This window comes from Panthera tigris, chromosome B4, assembly GCF_018350195.1.
Source record: "Panthera tigris isolate Pti1 chromosome B4, P.tigris_Pti1_mat1.1, whole genome shotgun sequence".
Classification (NCBI taxonomy): domain Eukaryota; kingdom Metazoa; phylum Chordata; class Mammalia; order Carnivora; family Felidae; genus Panthera; species Panthera tigris.
The window spans coordinates 2,615,919-2,630,900 of record NC_056666.1 but is presented as its reverse complement, the minus strand read 5'-3'; the positions used below and the strand labels follow the sequence as shown (position 1 = coordinate 2,630,900).

At 50.5% G+C, this 14,982-nt stretch overlaps 1 long non-coding RNA gene across 1 annotated transcript; it reads left to right on the top strand.

Moving 5' to 3' along the window:
- The first annotated feature begins 9,972 nt into the window (after window positions 1–9,972).
- LOC122240553 lies at window positions 9,973–12,299 on the top strand. The gene is made up of 3 exons (XR_006220334.1): window positions 9,973–10,148; window positions 10,401–10,581; window positions 11,834–12,299. It is a non-coding gene; the product is annotated as an uncharacterized LOC122240553 (long non-coding RNA).
- The last annotated feature ends 2,683 nt before the right edge of the window (window positions 12,300–14,982 follow it).

Below are 14,982 nucleotides of genomic sequence, written 5' to 3'. Positions count from 1 at the left end.
AAACCGTTTTTGCAAGCCTAGAATTTGCCATACAAAATTATTACACTTGTTGCAAATTCTGAATGCCACTCAGCAATTTAACTATACCACCGAGTACATTGGTTATGGTCTCACTGGCTTTGCTGGCTCATGTGAGGGCTGTCCCCATCCCCGCCTCCCTCCTTCCCCTCCCGGAGGTACCTCCTCGCCCAGACCTGTGTGCAGGTCTGTACACAAGCACCTGCACTAATAACCTGCAGTGAGGAATTTTGCAGCCGTGCCCTCTCTTGGTCGAGCATTTTCGGACAGGCCACGACCTGGACAACTGTACATGAGTGAACCCGTAGGTGAAGAACTTCCTGGATTCTCTTGAGCAACAATGCAACCAGTGAGGTAGGGTCTCGGATCAATTTGTGAACGTTAGACCAGCACCAAATCTTCGAATTCCCTCTCATCTAATTGCCTGCTTTGGTTGCTATATTATCCTGGAAAAGAAGATATGAGAACTAGGGTCAGAGTGAAGTAAGCACACTGCCATTTTTTGCTTGATTCCCACGTCAAATGGGAGAAATTGAGAAAATAGAGAGGGGTTGTGAGCTGTATACAGAATCCCAGCACATCACAGTTAGGGGGCCACTGTGGTTTGGGGCTTCTTTTTTTCGTGTGTATTTATCGGAAAGAGAGAGAGAGAATCCCAAGCAGGCTTCTCACTGTCAGCACAGAGCCCGACGAACCGTGCCGAGATCAAGAGTCAGAAGCTTAACTGACTGAGCCACCCAGGCACCCCCACTTGGGGCAGAAATAAAACGGAAAAGCCACGTGTGCATTTGGAGTGCCAGGCTCTACACTGTGCGCCCGACACGTGTTCATCATACTGAACCATTTAATCCTCCAAAAAATCACACTAGGGGTGGCCGCTGCTATGATCTTCGTTCTATCCATGAGAACTTGAGCACAGAACGCTTGTTTCCCCAAGCAAAGCAAAGGATTCGAACCCAGGCCCAGCCGTCTGGTGCATCGCCGATCTTATTGAAAATACTGGAGGCACATCGGTGTTTCATTCCATTTATTGCATGCTTCCACAACCAATTCTTTCTTTCTTTCTTTTTCTTCCACAACCAATTCTTACCCCACAACCTTTTGTTTTGCAACGTAGCGCTGGGTTTCTAAACAGATCATCTAGGTAAGTTGGTTATCTTACACGCTGGAGGTGACTGCATGGTTTTACAAATGCAGCATTTGAACGAACGCGTGTTCACACGATCAGACGCCTTTAGGTGATAATTGCTAACAATAACTCCTGTGCACTGAGCACTTGCTGTACTAAGGAACGAGGCTGGGTGTTTCATGCACATTACTTGTTCAGACCACATTACAAGGGACATGCCATTGTCCTTAGGGAGAGCGGACTGGAGCCCCAAAGATCTTTTACAACAGCGATTTTCAGTGTTCCCGGTAGTCAGAGACGGGGGCGATATGGAAGGCTTTGAGATTATCTTTCAGGAAGGGAACAACTGTTAAAGAAGGAGCCCTCCTGAGATGAAACCTGTCCAGCGGCTCCTCGGAGGGCATTTGTGAACTAGCACAGGAAAAAGAACAACAAAGAAAGAAAAAATAAAAGGGGGGGGGAACAAGGGCAAATGAGTTTAGTTGTGCATTTAGAACAGAGGCCAAGGCAGCCTCAGCTCCGGTCCGTCAAGGGCCCGAACAATGAGGGACGGGAGGGCGTCTGCAGCAGAGAGGATCCCCGCCGCCAGGGGCCCCGAGCTGGGTGTCATGCACGTGTCTGCGGTAATTAATATCACAGGGACACGGTGTCCCCCGCCCACCCAGCCCCTCTCCCCCTTCCCTGACGACGGCATTAAAAAATGGATCACGCACACGTCCGGAGCATTTTGTCAGGATAATGATAAGCCTTTTTAAAATTACTCACTGTGACTCGGGTCAGCCCCATGGACTACGTTCCACTGTTCCACGGAGGAGGAAAAACGTCCTTGTGTCTTCCTCATTGTGTGCAGATGGGTAGGGCGGGCTGCTCCCTTTCTGCAGGAGACAGGATCCTGCCAGCACTGAGGTCAAGGTGATAACGGCTTCCGTTTTATTCACAGCGTCCACACACCCTTCGCTGCTCTTCGATTGTATACTGTGGCCCCCATCACACATCCTATCACTTAATGGATTTATTTTTGTGGTGTGTGGAGGGGGGAAGGGCTGCGAGCCAGAAGGTCTTGCCTAAGTCTTTCATTAAATGACTATTTTGAAAACGGCCCATAGTAATAATGATGTTGTTTGTGATCTGTCCCTGGAGGAAAAAAAATGCCTTGGAGACATTCAAGAAAATTTGAGGAAAGTATTTAGATTGCACGTACACATAAAACTAGGAGGCGGGGTCTTGGTATTTGGGATTTCCAGAATACGCGTGGCTTTTCCATTCTTACTGTAAACACACAGTGCGTTTGCACACGTGGTTTCCGCTCAAAGTGAGCCGTGTGAGGAACGTGGGTCTGTCTGCAACCTTCTACCCTAATTGGAAAATTACAGTCTTATCCGTGGAAACTCTGAACCGAAACGTCACTCACCACCTGTCCTCCCCTCTGCGTGGCCCAGGAACAGGAAGTGCGCCCTAGAGCAAGGAGTCTTTCATGCTTACAAACGACCTGTGCAGCAGACGTTACGTCAGCTAGTGTGCGGGATGGGTACGGGGGTCGTTTCTGGACCTTTCCCCATACCTAACAGTTGCACGTGGGTGTTTGTGGCCACGGCGGTCACTTTCTGGAACTGGCTTCCACCCAGGACTCCCCGTGGCCGTGAGGAGTCCAGCCCGTCACACGCATTCCCTTTGCCCACGTCTTGTGGAGCGCCATCTGAGGGCTGTGCTTGGTCCTTGGTGTCCCGGGAGCTGCCGGGGCACACGCTGGACCGAACCACAGTGTCCTGGGGGCGACACCGGCCCAGGGGGAGGGGGTGACGGGGCTCACAGAGGTAGAGCGAGAGGTAATTCGGTCTCTCGGCTGAAGGTTAGGGAGGGGCCCCAGGAATGACCCTAGCTGGCTTTCTCTTATAAATCCCAGGAAATACCCTGGGGTTTTTTCTCTCCTGGGCCCGTGGGTGCACACAGGACACGCACACACGCACATTCACACGCACACACACACACGCAGGACACGCACACGCACACACACATGCACACGCACACGCACGCACATACAAGGACACACGCACGCACACACACGCACACACATACAGGACACACACGTGCACACATGCACATGCACTCATACACATGTACACGCACACACGCAGGACACACACATGCACACACACATGCATGCACACACACGCACACACAAGGACACACACGTAGGACACACATGTGCGCATGTACATACACATGTACACACACGCACACACGCATGACACGCACATGCACACACACATGCACACACACGCACACACAAGGACACACACAGGACACACACGTACACACATGCACACACACGCACACACAGGATGCACACAAGCACACACATGCACAAGGACACACACTCACATGAACACACACACGTGGACACGCACACACATAGGACACACTCGCAAATGCTCACACCCACATGCACGACACACACACAGACACGCAGGACATGCACACACACACATACACACACATGCATGCACACACACTCACATGAACACACATGCATGCACACACCCAGAGGACACACACACACACACATGCGTGCACGCACACTCACACATGCACACGCTCACATGCATGCACACCCACGCAGGTCACACACGTACGTGAGCACACACACCTGCAGGGGTGGCCCCAGCCTTCTCCCTCAGCTGCACCTGTTTCTGCAGCCACTCTCCATGTGCCCTCCTGGGGGACAGCAGGGCCCCCCTCCGTCCTGCACTCCTGCCTTCAGACTGTGACCCTGGGAATGTAAACCTGACCTTCTACTTCCCGACCTGACACCTTCCATGGCTACCCCTCCTTCTCTGCTAGTCAGTCCTCATTGTGGGCACGAGTGACACCCTGGTGAGTGTGTGTGTGTGTGTGTGTGTGTGTGTGCATGTGTGTGTGTCTGTCTGTCCTGAAGTTCACAGTCCTCACTGAGGGGACGGTGTGGAGCGTGGACAGTCACTGGGGAGGCTCAGGAAACCTCAGGCCACCACACAGCAGGACAGGACAGACGGCAGGAGGAGGAAGGTTTAAAAGGGGGGGCCAGGTGGGGAGTGTGATGTTTCCCTCGATTGTGGCTTCCCTGGGCCACCCACCTCAGGGCATCACCATCCTCCCAGGTGGGGTGTGAGTGAGGGGCAGTGCAGGTGTTCAAGCTCGGGAGGAAGGTGCACCTGATACGCCCCAGCCTGCCCCAGCACGCGGTCGCCCCAGCCTGTCCCCAGCACGTGGTCGCCCCAGCCTGTCCCTAACACGTGGCCTCCCTCTCTTATGACCCCTAAGCTTCTGTGGGCTTTCCTGCAGCCCAATGGCTGGGGATTAGCAGTGTCTCCTCTGAGTCTCTGATAACTCGGATGCTGTTCCTCAGAACCCTCCAGAAAGGATTAGGACCTGCACTCTGCTGCTGCGAGGTCCCTAATTTCACGCTGCCTGGGCTTTGGCCGCATGCCTGGGTTCTCCCGCTCACTAATTGCTCAGCTCTTAATAACCAACATCTTATGGACGTGCCAGGTAAATGAATTGGTTAATGTCCTCCAGAGGATGTGGTGCTCACATGTAGGGCAGCAGGAAATGGGATTTCTCTTCGCATTTGCACCTCCCCTTGATTAGTGCTTCTCGCCAGCTCCCCGCACCCCCGTTTCTGCTGTGTGGATGGTCTCGTGCGCACACAGGTGGCCAGATGTCCCCGTGGCACACGGCGCCGTCTGCGTGGCTGGGTTTACAACCCCACATCCGGTCACGTCCCTGCATTAAGGCATCTTGCTTTTTGGAGCCTCAGTGTCTTATACTTTTTCTGCATCAAAAGTCCACTCTTAACATCACAGTAATTCCTGAGAGGGATTGCGTCTAGCTAATGCTTCCTTCCATAACTGCCTTGTTCCCAGCAGTGGACGGTCGACCAGCCAGCTGAGAGCCAGCCGAGCTCGGGGGTGGGGGGGAGACACATTAGTGCCCCCTGAGGGCACACTTCCTCCCAGTTGTCCTGCAGTTCTTCGGGAACCTGCCACTAGCTCTGGCCAGTGGGCACAGGGCATGGAAGCTTCCCCGGGACCCTCGGCTCTTTCCCCAAACTGAAAGCCCACCAGTGAGTGCAGCCCCATCAGCCTGGGGCCCCGAGGGACTGTGCAGAACAGAGCCTTCCCCACGACCCCCCTTGGAGACTGCGAACAGGAGTAACCTTTCATGCCAATCCCACAAATCCCATGCTTAATTTGTCCCTGGAGCATAACCTTGCCTCTCCTGAACCATAATAGGGACATGGGGGCAGGGCACTGCTGCAAAAATATCCCAAGGAGGCAAATACGGTGCCGTATTATTCACGACACTGTCTAGGAATGGCCCAATGGATCCTATTCTCTTTTCCTTCCCTCCCTCTCTTCCCTGTTCTCTCCCCTCGTCTCCCTTTCTCTCCCCTTCCCTCTCCCTTCCCCTCCCCTCCCCTCATCTCATCTAGTCTCCTCTCTCCTCCTCTCTTCTCTTCTCCTCCCCTTTTCCCTCCTTCTTTCTTTCCTTCCCTCCTCCTTCCCTTCCTTCCTTCCTTCCTCTTCCCTCTCTTGCTTCTTTTCCTTCTTTCACTCTCTCTCTCTCTCTCTTTCTCCCTGTCTCTCTCTCTCCCTGTCTCTTTGTCTCTCTCTCTCTCTCTCTCTCCCTGTCTCTCTCTCTCTCTTTCTCCCTGTCTCTTTGTCCCTCTCTCTCTCTCAATCTTTCTCCCTGTCTCTCTCTCTCCCTGTCTCTTTGCCTCTCTCTCTCGCTCTCTCTCTCATCTAGGGGCCATGGATATTGGCTCCTTTTCTTCCTCTCATCACCCACCTATCATTTGTTGAATGTCTGTCATGTGCTGGGCACAAGGTATGCCGGTGCCTAAACACGTCTCCCATCTTCAAAGTCTGTCAATACAAAAAGAAAGCACCTAACTACAAAATCACTATTCAGAATGCTAATAGGGATGTGTGTGAAGTTTTCTCAGTCCCAAGAATGAGGGAAGGAGGGGCCGCACCACCTGTGTGATATTTCCAAGGACAGTGAGGAGTGGCCTTGGGGAAGAAAAGCTTTACAGGCAGAGGAAGAGCTAGGTGCCTCGGGTGGTATGAGTAAGAGAATGACAGCAGATCACCCTGGAGAGACAAACTTGGCAGAGAGGCTGGGTCACCAGGGGGCGGCACCAAGGGTCTGCTTGAAACCTGCACACATGCCCTCCCCACTGTGTCCACACCCCCAGCCTGGGCCACCTTCCTCTGTGGAGATTTTTCTGCACTTGGGCTAATCTGGATTGACTCAGTAATATCCAGCACTCACCCTGATGACATCGAGGCCAATTATATCATGTCTTCTGTCCCACAGTGAGCTCAGGACTCCTAGTTGCCCCTGTGTTAGTCAGAGTTCTCTAGAGAAACAGGACCAACAGGATAGATAGATAGATAGATAGATAGACAGATAGATAGATAGTTGGATGGATGGATAGATGGATGGGTATATGGATAGATGGATAGTTACATGGATGGATGGGTGGATGTATGTATGTATGTATAAATATATGGATAGATAGATAGATGGATGGATATATGGATAGATGGATGGTTACATGGGTGGATGGATGGATAAATGGATGGATGGATGGATGGATGGATAAATATATGGATAGATAGGTAGATAGATAGATAGATAGATAGATAGATAGATGGATATATGGATAGATGGTTGGTTACATGGGTGGATGGATGGATAAATGGCTGGCTGGCTGGCTGGCTGGCTGGCTGGATAAATATATGGATAGATAGGTAGATAGATAGATAGATAGATAGATGGATGGATAGATGGATAGATATATGGATAGATGGATGGTTACATGGATGGATGGGTGGATGTATGTATGTATGTATGTATGTATAAATATATGGATAGATAGATAGATAGATGGATGGATATATGGATAGATGGATGGTTACATGGGTGGATGGATGGATAAATGGATGGATGGATGGATGGATGGATAAATATATGGATAGATAGATAGATAGATAGATAGATAGATAGCTGGGTGGATGTATTGATGGATAGATAGATGGATATATGGATGATTACATGGATGGATGGATGGATGGATGGATGGATGGATGGAAGGATGTATAAATATATGGATAGACAGGTAGATAGATAGATGGTTGCATGGATGGATGGATGGGTAGATGGAGGAATAGTTAGGTAGATAGAAACTGGTACATATGGTTCTGCAGGAGGACAAGTCCCTGGTCTACCCTCTACACACTGGAGACCCAGAAAAGTCAGGGTGTAATCCATTCTGAACCCAAAGGTCTGAGAACTATGGGTTGTGGCTTCGGGTCAGGAGAAGAAGGATGTCCCACTCAGACAGAGAGGCTGAATCCTCCTTTCCTTCCCCCTTTGGTCCTACTTGGGACCTCAGCAGAGTGGGGGAGCCCACACTGGGGAAGGCCATCTCCTCTGCTCAGTCCATGGGTTCAGAGGCCTATCTGTCCCAGAAAGGCCCCCACAGATGCTACCAGGAGTAGTGTGCCGTCTGTCAGGGCACCGGCACTGTTATGGCGGCCCAGCACCACACTCCTGCTCACCCTCTGCAGCTCCCCTTGGGCTCAAACCCCCTCCAGCAACATTGCAGCCTTGCTCCTGTCCTCCGTCACTTCCCCAACACTGCTGCTCCCTTCTTGCTGCGGCGTCAGAGGCATCAGGAGTATTTGGTGAAGATTCGCTGGTCAGATGTTTGCACGGTGCTGCTGGAACATCACAGAGGGGGTCGGTCGTGCTACCTGCACTGTACAAACTGTGCCCCCGGTGCCAGCTGCAGCTGCAGGGGGGCAGTTTGAGCCCCGGGTTCCCTGCACACATCTCTCCTCCCGTCACGAGACTTTCTCTCTCCCACCCCTCTCACCACTGGACCCCGACCACTCGTATGCCACGTCCCTCCCCAGAAGCCTCTGCTTCACTCCTGTGACCTCAGTCTGTGCTCCCCTGCCCTCCCAGCTCCCGTCCCTGTCCTCAGCACTGGTCCTGGCTCAGTTCCCGGGCAGACTTCTCCAGTACCCGGCCTGCCCACTCCTGAGCCTCTGTCTTTGGTCCTCAGTCGCCCTGGCCGGTAACGGGAAGGCCTCCGAAACCCAGTGGCAAGCACTCCTCTCTGACCTCTGCTCCTCTGCCTCCTTGCCCACTCTTTCTCAGATGCTGGCTCCTAGGCCTTTCCCCACCCCTACATCTCGCTCCCTTCATTATCTGGCTGACACCAGACTTGCACCTTCGTGTGTGTCCTCACCTCCAACACCTGCGTATCTGGACGGGACTCGGCTCAGACTAGCCTGCAGCTAAAGACCCTGGGGGACACGTCCCGTGCTCACATCCTTCCTTAAAATCATGTGTGTCGGCCTCAGGTGACTGTGGCCCCCTCCCCACTCCATTTCCCGACCCCATTCGCTTCCCCGCTTCCAGACCCCCAGCCCTCAGCTGGAGCCCCACTCCCAGCCGGTAACCTTCCCGCCTACCTCACTGGGAAAACAGAGACAGACGACAGTCGGAGGAGAAATTCCTGGGGTTCCTGGCCCCAGACCTGCCCATGTCCCTGCATCTCAGCCCCGATTCTCGATCTCCTTCTGAATCTGGAAGTGCCGCCCAGCTCCTGTCTACCCAGGGCAACCCACTGCTCATGTAGGAATCCCTTTCCTGTTGCCTCTTCAAGGGCGAGATACAGTCTCCTCCATGCTGGTTTACCTCATCCGATTTCCATGCCCCCCCCCCCCAATCTTGGGGCTGCCTCGGGTTTATTCATTTTTGTTCGTAGATGATACTCACATACGAGTCCATAAATGCACTGAGACCAGAGGATTGGGCCATTTTATCCAGCTCTGGTCGACCTTGCGTGGTTTCTAATTTTTTGGATTATTATAAAAATGCTGCAATAAATGCATTTTTGAATAGAAGCACATTTCCACCAGATAGGTTCAACTGACACAGAATTGCTTGGTAAAGATATGTAATTACGAAATGTTGGTGGATATTGTCAACTTGTCTTTCACAAAAACATGTAGCTATTTTCTCCCATAATATATTGGCCTTTAGAGTTTCTGACAGTATGATACGTCAAAGGCCCTGACCTTGTTTCAGTTTACATTCCCTTGTGTATTAGCGAGATCGAACATCTTTCACACGCTTATTGTCCATTTGTATTTCTTCTAATTGCCTCTTGATAGCCTTCGACTACTTTTCTTTTTTTTTTTTTTTGTCCCTTTTCCTTGTGTTTTATGGGAGCTCCTTAAATATTCTGTTATTAGTGCTTTCTGTACGGATTTGCTGAAATAATCCTTCCCGGTCTGTGTTGTCAGCCTCTGGACTATTTGCTATTCTTTCTGAGGGAATTGTAGCATCTCAGCTGGGTTTCTAACTGGAGGAGACACACACACACACACACACACACACACACACACACATTTGTATCCTGCAGATACAAATCCCACTGGGAGTGAACTAGCCACCAGGGCTGGAAGCACAGGTCACCTGTGTGGCACGGTCCCTGGGTTCTCAGGGTCCCCTCGGGGGCGGGCAGCTGCCTGTGAGACCAGAAATAATACGTGTGTGGTTTTGTTCTTTATGCCCTTCTGCCAGGCATTAATATCAGGCTCTATCACCTTTCTAAAATGAAGCAGGAAACCCAACTTTTCTATCTTCTGGAAGAGGTCAGAGGTCAAGGCAGCACGTGACATCGAGGTCTTGTGACTCACAAAAGCAGGTGGTGATGGTTGCAGCCATTGTGTTGAAGGAGGTCCGTGGTGCAGCGGCTGCTAGTGGATGCCAGCAGCTGAGGAGGAGAGAGGAGGTTGGTGCGACGCGGCGAGGGTCGTTCAGACGAGACCCTGCAGGTCTGGGGGACATCCTGGGACCCTGGGATCGTCCAGATCGGGAGAGACCGTCCCACGCAGGAAGGAAGAGTGCTGGGAGGTCTTGGCCTTGCGTTCCTTGGAGGGTGAGATCTAGCTAGAAGCATGTTTTAGGAAGGAACATCTGCTTCATAAAGACACGTAATTCTTCCATTCGCTGTGCGGTGTTCTGATGCCTCCGCTCTGCCACAAACAACTCGGCCAGTCCCTTGCCTGCCCTTAGATTTAACCTGCAATGCCCAGCACTGCTTAACTGCCCTGGACAGAACAAAACCCGAAATGCGATTTACTTGAGGAATATAATCACTTATTGATTACTCTTTTTCTCGAGGAGATAGAATCAGCGTGTCAGCTTTAATCCGGGAGAGGCCAGGACGGTGTTTACACTCCGCATGTAGTTCAAGTCCAGCCCGGTTTCCTCGTGAGACCAGCGTTTCCGGCATCGTGCTGCAGACGGTCATTGTTTTCTAAAAAGGATTCATCACACTGCTCATGTGAAAAATTCACAGTCCGCAGACGGTATTTAATAAGTAAATCAATAATGTTCATTTCGGGAAAAAATTAGGTATAGAATGTAGCTGGAAAAGATAATAAAACAAGATCAAATACTAAACTTCAGACCCGATGAGCCATTAGAGATAATGCAATTCATAGCAGTGCGGCCTGCTGTGGATCGGGAGGCTGACATCACAGGACGCCGTGCAAATGCAAATCCAGCCTCATTTGTCATGTGATTAACACACAAGGAGGAAGAAGTCCCCCTGGGCATCCAGTGTCGGCCAGTGCTGCTCAGTGAAGCAGCGTTGGGGACGGGAGCTTCCTCGGTTCAGGAAAGTCGTGCTGTAAACCTATGGAAAGACTAAGTTGCTCAGAGGATGGGTGCACCGTCCGCGAGATCCTGCCGATGTTGACGACAACGTCCCATTGCGCCCTTGCAGTGGGAAGGACCCGGCTGTAGCTGTCGTCCTACCTGTCCTCTCCCCTCCAGGAGAGGTCTCCATAAACGTCGTTTCAAAGGGTGTTGTCAAAATGCCTTGTGTTTTTACGGGTCTGACTATGATTGTGGCACTGCTTAGAGTGTATACGGTCCTTCTGAACGACGCACCTGCAAATATTGGAAGGCAGCTGTCTTGCCTCTGAACTCTTCTCCAGATTAAACATCTCCAGATCTCTGGACAAATGGTCCTATATTTATTTTGTTTTTAATTTTTAATGTTTATTTTATTTTTGAGAGAGAGAGAGAGAGAGAGAGAGCGAGCAGGGGGAGGGGCAGAGAGAGAGGGAGACACAGAATCCCAAGCAGGCTCCAGGCCCTGAGATATCAGCACAGAGCCCGACGCGGGGCTCGAACCTGTGAACCATGGGATCATGACCTGAACCAAAGTCGGACGCTTAACCGTCTGAGCTCCCCAGGCACCTCCAAACAGTCCTGCATTTAAGATGCTTTCCAGATGTCCCAGCTGTCTTTCACAGAGTGTTTCTGTCCTGCCCGCTGGCCCACTGCAGGGAATTGTATTCCCATTTATCAAACACTGTCCCAGAACATCGTGTCTGTAATTAGCCCATGCCGCCCGTGGCTTTGGCCGCTGCGTGGTGGGGCTGCACTCTCTTGTCTGTACGCCTGAAGGCGGGTAGGAGCTGCTCTCACCATGGGCTCTAGCAGCGGCATAGGGCGCTAAGCGGGAGAAGAAAAGACTGAAGTGGAGAAACACTTATAAAATTTTTTAAAATCACTTTTGGGGGCTCTGACCATTGTCCCTCTCCTTTTCAGCACCCAAACTACAAGCTGGACTTCAGGATCAGAGCAAGCCCGCCTGGCCCATCGCTGTAGAGGTTTCTGTGCCAGGCGCCTGCTTTCTCCCGACAGGAGGCTCTTGGTTTTTCAGAGCGAGTTTTCCCATCAGATTTCTCTACCTCAAATTACAAAAAACTACCGTTGCTTCTAGAGGCCAGGCTGGCCTCATTTTGCGTGTTTTCAGCGGGTGGATGTTCATCATCACCTCCCCGGATGGTGACACAGAAGGAGGAGAGCTTTCGTGTCACTGAGGAGTTTCAGTCTGCCTCAGGTGGTACCCTCAGCACCGCCCTAAATTTCTTCTCGGCCCTTTGCTCCTCACTCCCAGAAGATGTCCAGGACCGGTGACCATACTTTCCGAGTGCAAACTTGAGTCACAGCATCTGGTTTTGTGTTTATTTTGTGCCCTTAAACAATCAAGAAATAAATGCAGAAAAGTGGGTGGGGCTAATGGAGCCTAATAGTTGAAGTCAAATAATGTGTTTTAGAAGATAAGGCACACAGAGCATGTACGGTATACGAACACTAGGTACGTGCCCACCTGTTGTGAGTGCAGACCTTGTCTCACCCTGACCCCGGGCTGACAGAGATGACCGGCCACTCCGTGGCCACCCAGCCTCACAGTGCTGGCCTCTGGAAAGCGAGAACACAGCCCAGAAATCAGAATTGCTCACCTGCTTTGTGGCCACTGCCACTTTCCATGCCACCGACCCCGGGAATTCCTTCTCCTAGCCCAACTCTGAGTTTCCCTGCCCTGGATGAGAATGAGACTCCCTGGGTGCACCTGTAAGACTGCAGGCCATGTGGGTCCTCAATCAGTCTACGGGGCGCTTTTTAAATATAATTTATTGTCAAGTCAACTAACGTTCAGTGTACACAGTGTGCTCTTGGTTTTGGGTAGATTCCCATGGTCCTTTGCTCACATACAACAGCCAGTGCTCATCCCAACAGATGCCCTCCTCCTTGTGCATCACCCACTTTCCCCTCTCCCCCACCCCCAGCCACCCTCAGTTTGTTCTCTGTAGCTAAGAGTCTTTTTTGGTTTGCCTCCCTCCCACTCTGTTCGTATCTATTTTTCCCCTTCCCCTCCCCCATGGTCTTCTGTTAAGTTTCTCAAGTTCTAGGTTTGAGTGAAAACATAATATCTGTCCTTCTCTGGCTGACTTATTTTACTCAGCATAATACCCTCTGGTTCCATCCACGTTGCTGTAAATGGCCAGATTTCATTCTTTCTCGTTGCCAAGTAGTATTCCATTCTACATATAAACCACATCTTCTTTATCCATTCCTCAGTGGATGGACATTTAGGCTCTTTCCACGATTTGGCTATTGTTGAAAGCGCTGCTGTAAACATTGCCTGGAACTTTTAATATCTGCCCCAATTTCTCTCCTCTATAGTCAAGGTTCAGGATTGGTATTCTATGCAAAGTAAACGCACGGCTTTGTCTCTTGCAAACCCTCAGTATTCTATACAAATTGAACTCCACAAACACCTGAGAGGAGAAGAAAAGGAACAGAGAGGTGAGTTTGACCTAACTCCTAACTGAAGGTCTCTATACCCACAGAGGGATTTCCGCTTGTTGTCTGTCTTTTGCTTTCTGAGGCCGTGCTCATCATTTGCTGTGTGTTATGGATGATTTTTCTGCCATGTTTTACTGTGGGGATGCTTGGTTGCTTCTGGATAATTAAACTTTTCATAAGAGTTTTAATCACCTAACTTTGCCTGCATCCTGTAGGATTCCCTTTTTAGCCTATTCAAGTGGAAATAGAAACATGTCAATTAAGTGGTTGGCCTGATTACAGAGGGTGTTATAGGAAATAAGCACTTCATGCCGATGAATATTTTGATGATGGGCATATCTTTATTTTTTTATTTTTTTATATTTATTTATTTTTGAGAGACAGAGTGAGACAAAGTGAGAGTGGCGGGGGGCAGAGAGAGAGAGGGAGGCACAGGATCGGAAGAAGGCTCCAGGCCCTGAGCTGTCAACACAGAGCCTAACGTGGGGCTCGAACTCACAGACTGCGAGATCATGACCCGAGCTGAAGTTGGACGCTCAACCGACTGAGCCACCCAGGCCCCCCTGATGATGGGCATATCTTAACTGAGTCAAAGCCATCGTTAAGTTATATCTGAAATATGTAAATAGGTGAATACGTTCGTGTGTGTGACACACTCATGAGCACGTGCCGCGCGGTCAAGGGAAAGCTGTAAGTGGGGGAGGAGCTCCACGTGCACACTGTTTGCTGTTTCTGTGTGTTGTCTCCTGAAAGAGTCCTACCTAACGGGGCAGGTGTATCACTTATTTGTCTTACTGGACTTTCGTTTCCCATAGAATGCAGGCTCTGGGCAGGAGAACCTTTTGGCATCACATCGTCTTCAGGGCCAACATCCGTTACTGTCATAGAGCAGAACCCTAATAAATAATTGTCGTTGAATGAAGTAGGTGGTCAGAAAAGCAATTTCCGGAGATTTTACTAGGTCCATACACTCTCAGTCGGGTCTCTCTCTTCTCGGGCTGAGTAATTAGGGGATCCGGGCTCCGAAAACCTGGTGTTGAGTTCCGGCTCAGCTGTGTGGTGGGTGAATCGCGCAATTGATGATCTCCGCTGAAAGGATAATAATCATAATAATGCCTTTTCCTATTTCATAGCCCCGTTTTATGGGGCCAGTGAGCTAATTTGCTAACAACTACTTTGCGATTTTTTAGGGACGTTATTGCTGGAATTTGTTACCGGCCATGGCTATGGTAATACTATGGTAACCCTGAGAGTAACAGAACACCAGCACAGATTGCAATCCCCAGGACCAGTAAGTGGAAAAAACGTCTAACACTTTAATCTGCTGTACCCCATGCTCGCCTCACTTCACTTTTCACCTGACCCATCTCTCACCTAAGGTCCCCATCTGCCATTTGAGGCAGGTGTAACTCTGCTGACCGTAAACAGTGGCGTGTGCAATCGTACAACACAGCGCTTGTGGCATTAGAGCGAAAGTGTCAGTAAACGTCCTAACTCTACCTCCCCGTAAGCGCTTTTGAGAGCAGGGAAAATGTGTTATTAACAGTATCTGCAACTCGTACCACGCGGTAAGAGCTCAGCTGCTCAACAGACATGTGTTGAAT